A 10,111-nucleotide genomic window follows, 5' to 3' on the forward strand; every position below is an offset into this window, starting at 1 on the left:
CCAAAAGTAACATTCTAGCAGCACTACAGTTGTCCAAAGTGTTACCATTAAGGGAAATTGGGGGAAAGGTACATGGGATCTTGCTGGATTATTTCTTAAAACTGCATGTGACTCCACACTTAAACAAATAGCAGCGGCATCAACTACCATTTATTCATTCAACAGAATTTCTGTTGAACATCTTCTCTGCTGGGGACACAGCAAACCACACAGACAAAACCCTGCCCTCATGGAGCTGGCTCTCTACTGGGGGTTGCCTCATCCAAAGCTTCACTGGATCAGGATGCTTGTAATTCAAGTTATAAAATACATGCTGATTATGGAAATGTTGATTACAAATTCTGGTCCCCCACAAGGTAGGTCTGATCAGGTTTCCTGGGTTACATGACAAGGCTCGTCGTATTTGTGAAGACCAAGCCTTTTCCCCACGTGGTAAATAAGTGAGTCAGCTCCACTCTGATGTTTAAAATACCTGTAAAAGGTAAAAACTGCTCTATTCAACCCATGCTTGGAAGATCTAACCCCTTTCTCTTTCATGCTTCTTTGCAACAGGCCGGTGAGAGCATCCAAGTAGAAAGCTGCGGACACAGTCATTGTCACGGAGATGATGAGGCTGTGATGAATCGCAAATCCCAGCCAGTTGCTCCCAAAGAGGGAGGCTCCTCCCAGCCCTTGCAGTGCCCTCTAGATCCAAGACAACCGGGAGGAAAATGCAGCCAGCAGAAAGAACGCAGCAGCCCCTGAAGCGCTGAGGCCCCTTCCTCTCCTTTCTGCCCCAGCTCCAGGACTTCCTCCATGATGGCCTCTAACCGCTCGTCCATTGAGACCTACGAATACCTGCTGCCCAAAGGGAGCCACGCGGCAGACTCTCGGGCACCCCCTTCACCTGCGCCCCTCAGGATATCCCTGGCAGTCCTCATGATGCTGATGATCGTGGTGGGGTTCCTCAGCAACGCCGTGGTCTGCATCATCGTGTACCAGAGGCCGGCCATGCGCTCCACCATCACCCTGCTGCTGGCCACACTGGCCTTCTCGTACATCATACTGTCCTTGTGCTTCATGCCCTTCACCATCGTAACCCTTATCACTGTCTCCTGGCACTTCGGGGACTCCTTCTGCAGTCTCTCGGCTGCGCTCTACTGGTCCTTCGTCCTGGAGGGTGTGGCCATCTTACTCATCATCAGCGTGGACCACTTCCTCATCATCGTCCAGCGTCAGGAAAGGCTGAACCCCCACAGGGCCAAGGTGATCACTGCCATGTCCTGGGCTCTGTACTTCTGTGTCTCAACCCTGTCGCTGGGCGACTGGCTGCAGGTGGAGGTGCCAGCGCGGGCCCCACAATGCATGCTGGGTTACACCGAGTTGCTTGCCGGCCGCGCCTAAGTGCTGACGCTGGTGGGGGCCGCCTTCTTCACGACCTTTGCCGTGATGCTCAGCTCCTACCTGGGCATACTGCACACAGTGTGCAAGGACGCCGTGCACGTACACAACAAGTCCAACAGCCTGGACCTGCAGCTGCCGACCCGCACTGGCCTGCGGCGGCTCCAGCGGCAGCAGCAGGTCAGCCTGGGCCTGAGCTTCAAAACCAACGCCTTCACCACCATCCTGATCGTCTTCGTGGGCTTCTCGCTGTGCTGGCTGCCGCACTCTGTCTACAGCCTGCTGTCCCGTGTTCAGCTGGAGGTTCTACTGCGGACACTCATTCTACACCACCAGCCTCTGCGTCCTAGAGCTCAGCTACCTCAAGTCCATCTTCAACCCCATCATCTACTGCTGGTGAATCAAGAAGTTCTGTGAGGCCTGTCTGGAGCTGCTGCCTCAGACCTTCCAGATCCTCCCCAAAGTGCCTGAGCAGATCCGGAGGAGAATCCAGCCGAGCACCGTCTATGCATGCACCGAAAACCAGTACCCTGTGTAGGGGAGGGGCAGTTAGCCCCACCCCCACCCCCATCCCCTGCTGCCCCCCACTCAGCTTCCTGGGACTTCTGTGCAGTCAGCATTTGGTGGGGCCTCTTAAGTACCAAGGGACTTATTTTTTACCAGGTGAGCTTCTTCTCCCAAGTTTGCACCATGAATTATTTTTGTTTCTCGCTGAGGGTCTGATGGAAACTGGATGGTCAAGAAAAAAGGGGAAAGGGGTGGGTGATGAAGGAGTTGGGTCAAACCTTAGGGAGGTGAGGGGATCAGGGAGGGAGGTTGGCTGCGGGGCAGGAGGAAGGCTCTGTCTAAAGAGTTCCCTCAAGACCTGCCTCGGAGGCACCCATTGTGCCATGTTCTGATGTGAGAGATCCAAGTAGGTTCATCGCTGGGTCATCAATCACTACTGGGCACCAGCATTCTTCAGAGGCGTTTGTGTCTGTGGCATATGTTGTGGAAACTTGCAAGGTTCTTTACATTGGTCAGATGTGCATTTCGGATGATGCCAAATCACGCTTTCTATAAACCAAAGTCACATGGGAAGTAGAGGAGCCCCTGGGCTTTTCAGCTCCCCATGTGACACATGGGAGGCCTTGGTGGATCGAAGCCCAGAGAATGTTCGGGGGCAGCTCAGCTGAAACGATAAGACCACCCCAGTTCACATCCTCAACCCTCCTCCCTGGACCAGCCCACCCGGCCCCTCACCCTGAAGCTTGTCACCTCCCTGCCTGCTGTGACAGCTCCCACCCCTTCTGTCTTTCTCACTTCTGGTCCCCAGCGCCCCCCTTCTCATTTGATCTGTCCCTATGAGCAGGAACCACACTTCTTTTCCTGTGATTCATCTTTTCAGCAAGTACTTGTAGTGACTTGCTTTCAGTCTCAGAAGGGGTCTGGGGCTTTGTTTACATGTTTCTTTCCACACCCTGCAGCTGCCACATCATCCTGTCACAGGACCTGTGGCGGGGGCACAGCAAGTCCCTACCCCTGCCACCCATTGCTTGGCTGCCCCTATTGACCTCTGTGTTCTTCTACCTCACTCAGGGCTGCAGGAGTCTGACCACTGCCATCTGGGTCCTCTCCAGGGACCTTGGTCCCCCAGCCCAAGCAGGATTGGGATCCCAGGAGGGCAACTGCCTAGAGGGGAGGGGACCCTTCAGCTTGTTCTGTACATGTGGCCTCTAACCCAGGGCCCCCTTTACCACCGGGAGCTTCTGATGCTGCAGGTGACTTTCCTGAGTTCAAGGCATGCGGTTGAGTCGATGGAGCTCTCTTTACAGTCTCAGATTCTCATGAAAGTCCAGCAGTGAGGTGGGGTCCCTGCCCACTGGGTTGTTCAGGACTCAGTCTCCACCCAGGGCATCATCCTCATCTTTGTGGTCAGTCCAGGTTACAGCCAGGTCTGTGTCCTGGCTCCTCAGGATACAAAAGTGTGGAGGAGGGTGGGATAAGGCATATCTACACTCCCCTGGTCTTTCCTGGTCTTCCCTGATCCAGAGCCCAGTCACATGATCACACCAGCTGCAAAGGAGGCTGGGAGATCAAAAGGCAATTTTGGAGTCTTCCCTCTAGCTTATTAGTGCCAGAAACTTACCAGCCCACCAGAGGGCTGGAACTAGCCCTACAACCCCCTGGGCCATGAAGTCAACTGTCTCAGGACTTGACTCCACCCTCAGGTGGGCTAGCAGCAACCCCAGGACACCCCGAGCTATGCAAACAGCCATGCTGGGACTTGGCCCCATGCACAAACTGGCTGGCAGCCACCACATGAATCAGGGCCTGGCAGCCAACCGGGCCAATGGCCAGCTCCACCTACCAGAGCACCCACAGTAGTCAGTCCTCCCACAAGAGAAGGGCCCATGCAGTTCACATAAGGGGCACACCTGGATCATAGCTCTGGTGACCAGAGGGCAGTGTGCTGCTAGGCCACATAAGGAATCTCCCACATAAAACCACTTCTCCAAGATCAAGAAACTTAACTGAATTACCTAATACATAGAAATAAACACAGGGAATTAAGCAAAATGAGGATACAAAGGAATATTTTCCAAAAGGAGGAATAGGACAAAACCTCAGAAGAACTAAAAGAAGTGTAGATAAGCAATTTAAAAGAGTTCAAGGTAATGATCATAAAGATGCTTGCCAAACCCAAGAGAAGAAAGGATGAACAGAGTGAAAATTTCAACAAAGAGTTAGAAAATTTAAAGAAGAACCAAACAGATCTGATGAATAGAAAAACTGAAATAAAAAATACACTAGAAGGAATCAGCAGTAGATTAGATGATTCAGAAGAACAGATCAGCAAACTTGAAGCATAGTATAAATCATCCAAGCTGAATAGAAAAAAAGAAAAAATAATTTTTAAAAGTAAGGATATTTTAAGGGGCCTCTGGAGCAACATCAAGTGTACTAACATTCACATTATAAAGGTCCCAGAAAGAGAAGAGGGAGAGAAGCGGAAGAGAATTTATTTGAAGACATAATAGCTGAAAACTTCCTTAGTCTGGGGAGGAAAACAGAATTCCAGATCCAGGAAGCACAGAGAGTCCCCCTACAAATGAAACTAAAGAGTTCTACATCAAGACACATCAAAACTAAAATGGCAAAGATAAAGAGAGAATCTTAAGCGCAGCAAGAGAAAAACAACTAGTTATGTACAAGGGAGCTCCCATAAGACACTCAACTGACTTTTCAGCAGAAACTTTGCAGTCCAGAAGGGAATGATATGATATATTCAAAGCGATGAAAGGAAAACTCCTACAACTAAAAATATTCTACCTAGCAAGGCTATCATTCACATTTGAAAGAGAGAAAATAGTTTTACAGAAAGCAAAATCTAAAAGGCCTCAGCACAGCTAAACCAGCTTTACAGGCAATGTTAAAGAGAATTCTCTAAGCAGAAAAGACCACAGCTAGAAATATAAAAATATGACAGAAACAATAATAGGTAAAGACAAACATACAGTAAACATAGTAGAGAAATGTAGTAAAATTATCCATATCTACTACCATCTATCAATTATATGTTTTGTGTATTAAAGGGTACACAAAATTTAAAAAATATGTAAAATATTATGTCAAAAAATTAAACTTTGTGAGAGGGAGAGAAATGCATGGTTGTTAGAATGAACTCAAATTTAAGATTATATCAACTTAAAATAATCATATATATAGGTATATGTAGATATATATTTGGTATATATGAACCTTATGATAACCACAAACAAAAACCTATAATAGGTACACACACACACAAAAAGGGGAAAGAATCTAAACATAGCATTAGTCATTAAATTACAAAGGAAGACAGCAAAACAAGAAAAAAAGGAATAAAAAGAACTACAAAAACAACCAGAAAACAATTAACAAAATGCTAATAAGTACATACCTATACTTACTTTACAATCTCTTTATATTTTTTTAAATTTTTATTGGTGTATAGTTGATTTATAATGTTGTGTTAGTTTCAGGTGTACAGCAAAGTGAATCAGTTATACATATACATATATCCACTCTTTTTTAGAATCTTTTCCAATACAGGCCATTACATAATATTAAGTAGAGTTCCCTGTGCTATACAGTAGGTCCTTATTAGTTATCTGTTTTGTGTACAGTAGTGTGTATATGTCAACCTTAATCTTCGAATTCATTCCCCCTCCCTTTATCGCCTGGTAAACATAAGTTTGTTTTCTACATCTGCAACTCTATTTCTGTTTTGTAGATAAGTTCATTTGTACCATTTTTTTAGATTTCTCATATAAGTGATATCATATGATATTTGTCTTTCTCTGTCTGACTTACTTCACTCAGTATGACAATCTCTAGGTCCATCCATGTTGCTGCAAATGGCATTATTTTGTTCATTTTTATAGCTGAGTAATATTCCACTGTATATATGTACAACATCTTCTTTATCCATCCCTCTGTTAATGGACATTTAGGTGCTTCCATGTCCTAGCTATTGCACATACTGATGCAATGAATATTGGGGTGCATGTATCTTTCTGAATTATGGTTTTCTCCAAATATATGCCAAGGAGTGGGATAGCTGGATCATACAGTAGCTCTATTTTTATTTTTTTAAGGAACCATCATACTGTCTCCATAGTGGCTGTATAATCCCTTTAACTGTCAATGGACTAAATTCTCCAATAAAAATAAATAAAGTGACTGAATGAATAATAATAAAAAAAAGGACACATAAATATGCTGTCGACAAGACACTCACTTCAGATCCAAAGACACACACAGACTGAAAGTGAGGGGATGGAAAAAGGTATTCCATGCAAACAGAAATGAAGAAAAAGCTGGGGGAGCAATACTTAGACAAAGTAGACTTTAAAACAGAGACTAATAGGAAACAAAGAAGGCCATTACATAATGATAAAGGGATCAAACAAACAAGAAGATATAAGAATTGTAATAATATATACACCCAACCTAGGAGCAACTAAATACATAAAGCAAATGTTAGCAAACATAAAGGGAGAAACTGACAGTAATACAAGAATAGTAGGGGACTTTAATGCCCCACTTACTTCAATGGACAGATTATCCAGATCAAAAATCAATTAGGGAAACACTGGCCTTAAGTCACATATTTTACTAGTTGGCATTAATAGGTATATTTGCAACTTTTCATCCAAAAGCAGCAGAATACACATTCTTCTCAAGAAAACATGGAACATTATGCAGGACACATCACATCACAAAACAAGTCTCAATGAATTTAAGAAGACTGAAAACATGTTAAGCATCTTTTCTGATTCAATACATTAAAAGGATTTTACAACATGAGGAAGGTTCAGTATCTCAGTATAAGGAAAACAATTAGCATGATACACCACATTAATAAATTGAATAATAAAAATCAGATTATCATCTCAATACCTGCAGAAAGAGCTTTTGACAAAATTCGCCATCCAAATATAGTAAAAAACTCTCAACAAAGTGGGTATAGAAGGAACATACCTCAACATAATAAAGACCGTATATGACAAATCTACAGCCAACATCAAACTCAACAGTAAACGCTGAATGCATTTCCTCTAAGATCAGGAAAAAGACAAGGATGTCCACTTTTACCAGTTTTATTCAACATAGTATTGGAAGTCTTAGCCACAGTAATCAGACAAGAAAAAGAAAAAAAAATGCACCCAAATTGAAAAGGAAGATGTAAAACAGTCACTGTCTGCAGATGACAGGATACTATATGTAGAAACCCTAAAGGTACAAACAAATAACCATTAGAACAGATAAATAAATTCAGTAAAGTTGTAGGATAAAAAAGTCATATACAGAAATATGTTACAGTTCTATACACTTACAACAAACCATCAGAAGAGAAATTAAGAAAACAATCAAATTTACAATTGCATCAAGAAGAATAAAATACCTAGGAATAAATCTAACCAAGGAGGTAAAAGATCTGTACTCAGAAAACTATAAGACATTGATGAAAGAAATTGAAGATGACACAAACAAATGTGTAAATACACTGTGCTCATGGATTGGAAGAATTAATGTTAAAATGACCTTACTACCTAAGGCAATCTACAGCTTCAATGAAATCCCTATAAAATACCAAAGACTATTTTCACAGAACTAGAAAAATTGATCTTAAAATTTGTATGGAAACACAAAAGAAAGCTGAATAGCCAGGAAAATCTTGAGAGAGAGAAACAAAGCTGGAGGTATTATGCTTCCTGATTTCAAACTATAATATACAGCTACAGTAATCAAACCAGTATGATACTGACACCAAAAAGATATACGGATCAATGGAACAGAATAGAGATCCCAGAAATAAACACATATTTTATGGTCAATTAATCTATGACAAAGTAGGCAAGAATATACAGGTGGGAAAAGATAGACTCTTCAATAAATGACCTTGGGAATACTGGACAGCTACATGTAAAAGAAATAAACTGAATCACTTTCTCACCCCATAAACTCAAGGTGAATTGAAGACTTAATTGTAAAACCTGAAACTCCTAGAAGGAAACATAGGCAGTACACTCTTCGACATTTGTTTTAACAATACATTTTTGGGTCTGTCTCTTCTGGCAAGGAAAGCAAAAGCAAAAATAAACAAATTGGACTTCATCAAACTAAAAAGCTTTCCCACAGTGAAGTAAACTATCAACAAAATTAAAATGCCACCTACTGAATGGGAGAAGATATTTACAAACAATATACCTGATAAGGGGATAATATCCAAAATATAGAAAGGACTCATACAGCACAAAATCAAAACTCTGATTAAACTGGGTAGAGGACATGAATAGACATGTTTCAAAAGAAGACACACAGATGGCCAACAGACATTTGAAAATATGTTCAACTCACTAATCGTAAGGGGAATGCAAAACTACAATGGGATACTACCTCTCACCTGTCAGAATGACTATCATCAAAAAGTCAATAAATAGTGAATATTGGCAGAATGTGGAGAAAAGGAAGAACCCTCAAGAACTGTTGGGATTGTAATTTGGTTCAACAGTTCTAGAAAACAATATAGATGTTCCTCAAAAAACTAAAAATAGAACTGCCATATGATCCAGCAATTGCACTTCTGCATATTTACTTGAAAAACAAAAACACTAATTTAAAAAGGCATATGCACTCCAATGTTCATTGCAGAATTATTTACAATATCCAAGATAATGTAAGAAACATTTTTATCCATTGATAGGCAAATGGATGCACACAATGGAATATTAGTTATAAAAAGTATGAAATCCTGCCATTTGCAACAATAAGGAGGGACCTAGAGTGTATTAGCCTAAGTGAAATTAGTCAGACAAAGACAGACAAATACTGCATCTCACTTATATGTGTGATCTAAAAAACAAGACAAACAAAGAAAACAAAGTAAAGGAGACTCGTAGACACAGAGAATAAATGGGTGATTGCCTGAAGGGAGGGTTTGGGGTGTAGGCAAAATAGGTGAAGCGTGTTAAGAGGTATAGACCTCCAGTTACATAATAAATAAGTCAGGAGTATATAATATATAGCATAAGGTCAATAATATTGTAATAAGTTTTTACGGAGACAGATGGTTACTAGACTTATCATGGTGCTCATTTTATAATTTATGTAAATGTCAAATCATTATGTAGTACACCTAAAATTAATCTAATATTGTATGTCAACTATATTTCAATAATAAAACAAAACAGTAATAATGGTAATAGTAAAAGAGTTCCTTTAGCAACTACCTTGGAGCCACACAGACTGGTAACCTTGAGCTATGTGTTAGCCCCTTCGGTCTTGCATATCATCAATCCTGTAGGCTACTGTGTGCTACAACAGATAATAGGATCTTTAGTAGAAAAATTATAACTACATGTAAAGGGGGAAATATAATGTCTCACTTTACAATGGAAGGAAAGAGGAGCCCGCTCAATTACAAGCTTCACTTGTACACAGGTAAGTTGCAGACATGGATAGTAATCATTCTATGCCCAGCTCTTTACCGTACATGACCAAAACCAGCATGGTACCTGCATCTTAAATACTGCAGAGAATAAAAGATCTATATTAAAAAATTTAACATTTTAAAACCATATTGAAAATTTATGTTAAGAAATACTTAATAGTTAAAATATGATTGCTACCTTATTACCATGTCAGATTTTTTAAAGGAGTAAGTGTGAAAGAAATTCAAAATATAAACTGGTGTTTTAAAATTACTTATGAGAAGATAGATGTATAAAAATAAATTATTCTAAGCCTGGAAATATCTAATATTTATTTTCAAACTTGAATTTATATATTACTAAATTTGAGGTAATGGATACTACTAGTGTTATGGTAATTATGATGTCTTCAGGGAAGCATTTAAATTCAGCCTAGGGCTTCCCTAGTGGTGCAGTGGTTGAGAGTCCCCCTGCCGATGCAGGGGACACGGGTTCGTGCCCCGGTCCTGGAAGATCCCACATGCCGTGGAGCGGCTAGGCCCGTGAGCCATGGTCACTGAGCCTGCGCGTCCGGAGCCTGTGCCCTGCAACGGGAGAGGCCACAGCAGTGAGAGGCCGGCATACTGCAAAAAAAAAAAAAAAATCAGCCTAACCTTTATATTGCATAGCATTTTCTGAGTTCAAAATTGCACGCATTAATGCAAATTCAGAAGTTCTGGTTGTTATCTGTTTTGTATTAATTTTTTTTTCCAACTAGGTGAGTCTAAAAGTAA

General features: G+C 41.5%; 1 pseudogene; it reads left to right on the plus strand.

Moving 5' to 3' along the window:
• The first annotated feature begins 646 nt into the window (after positions 1–646).
• On the plus strand, positions 647–1,918 carry LOC111167589 (putative G protein-coupled receptor 45; annotated as a pseudogene).
• The last annotated feature ends 8,193 nt before the right edge of the window (positions 1,919–10,111 follow it).

This window comes from Delphinapterus leucas, chromosome 7, assembly GCF_059928025.1.
Source record: "Delphinapterus leucas isolate spDelLeu-1000000601 "Yukka" chromosome 7, BTC_Dleu_Yukka2, whole genome shotgun sequence".
Lineage (NCBI taxonomy): Eukaryota > Metazoa > Chordata > Mammalia > Artiodactyla > Monodontidae > Delphinapterus > Delphinapterus leucas.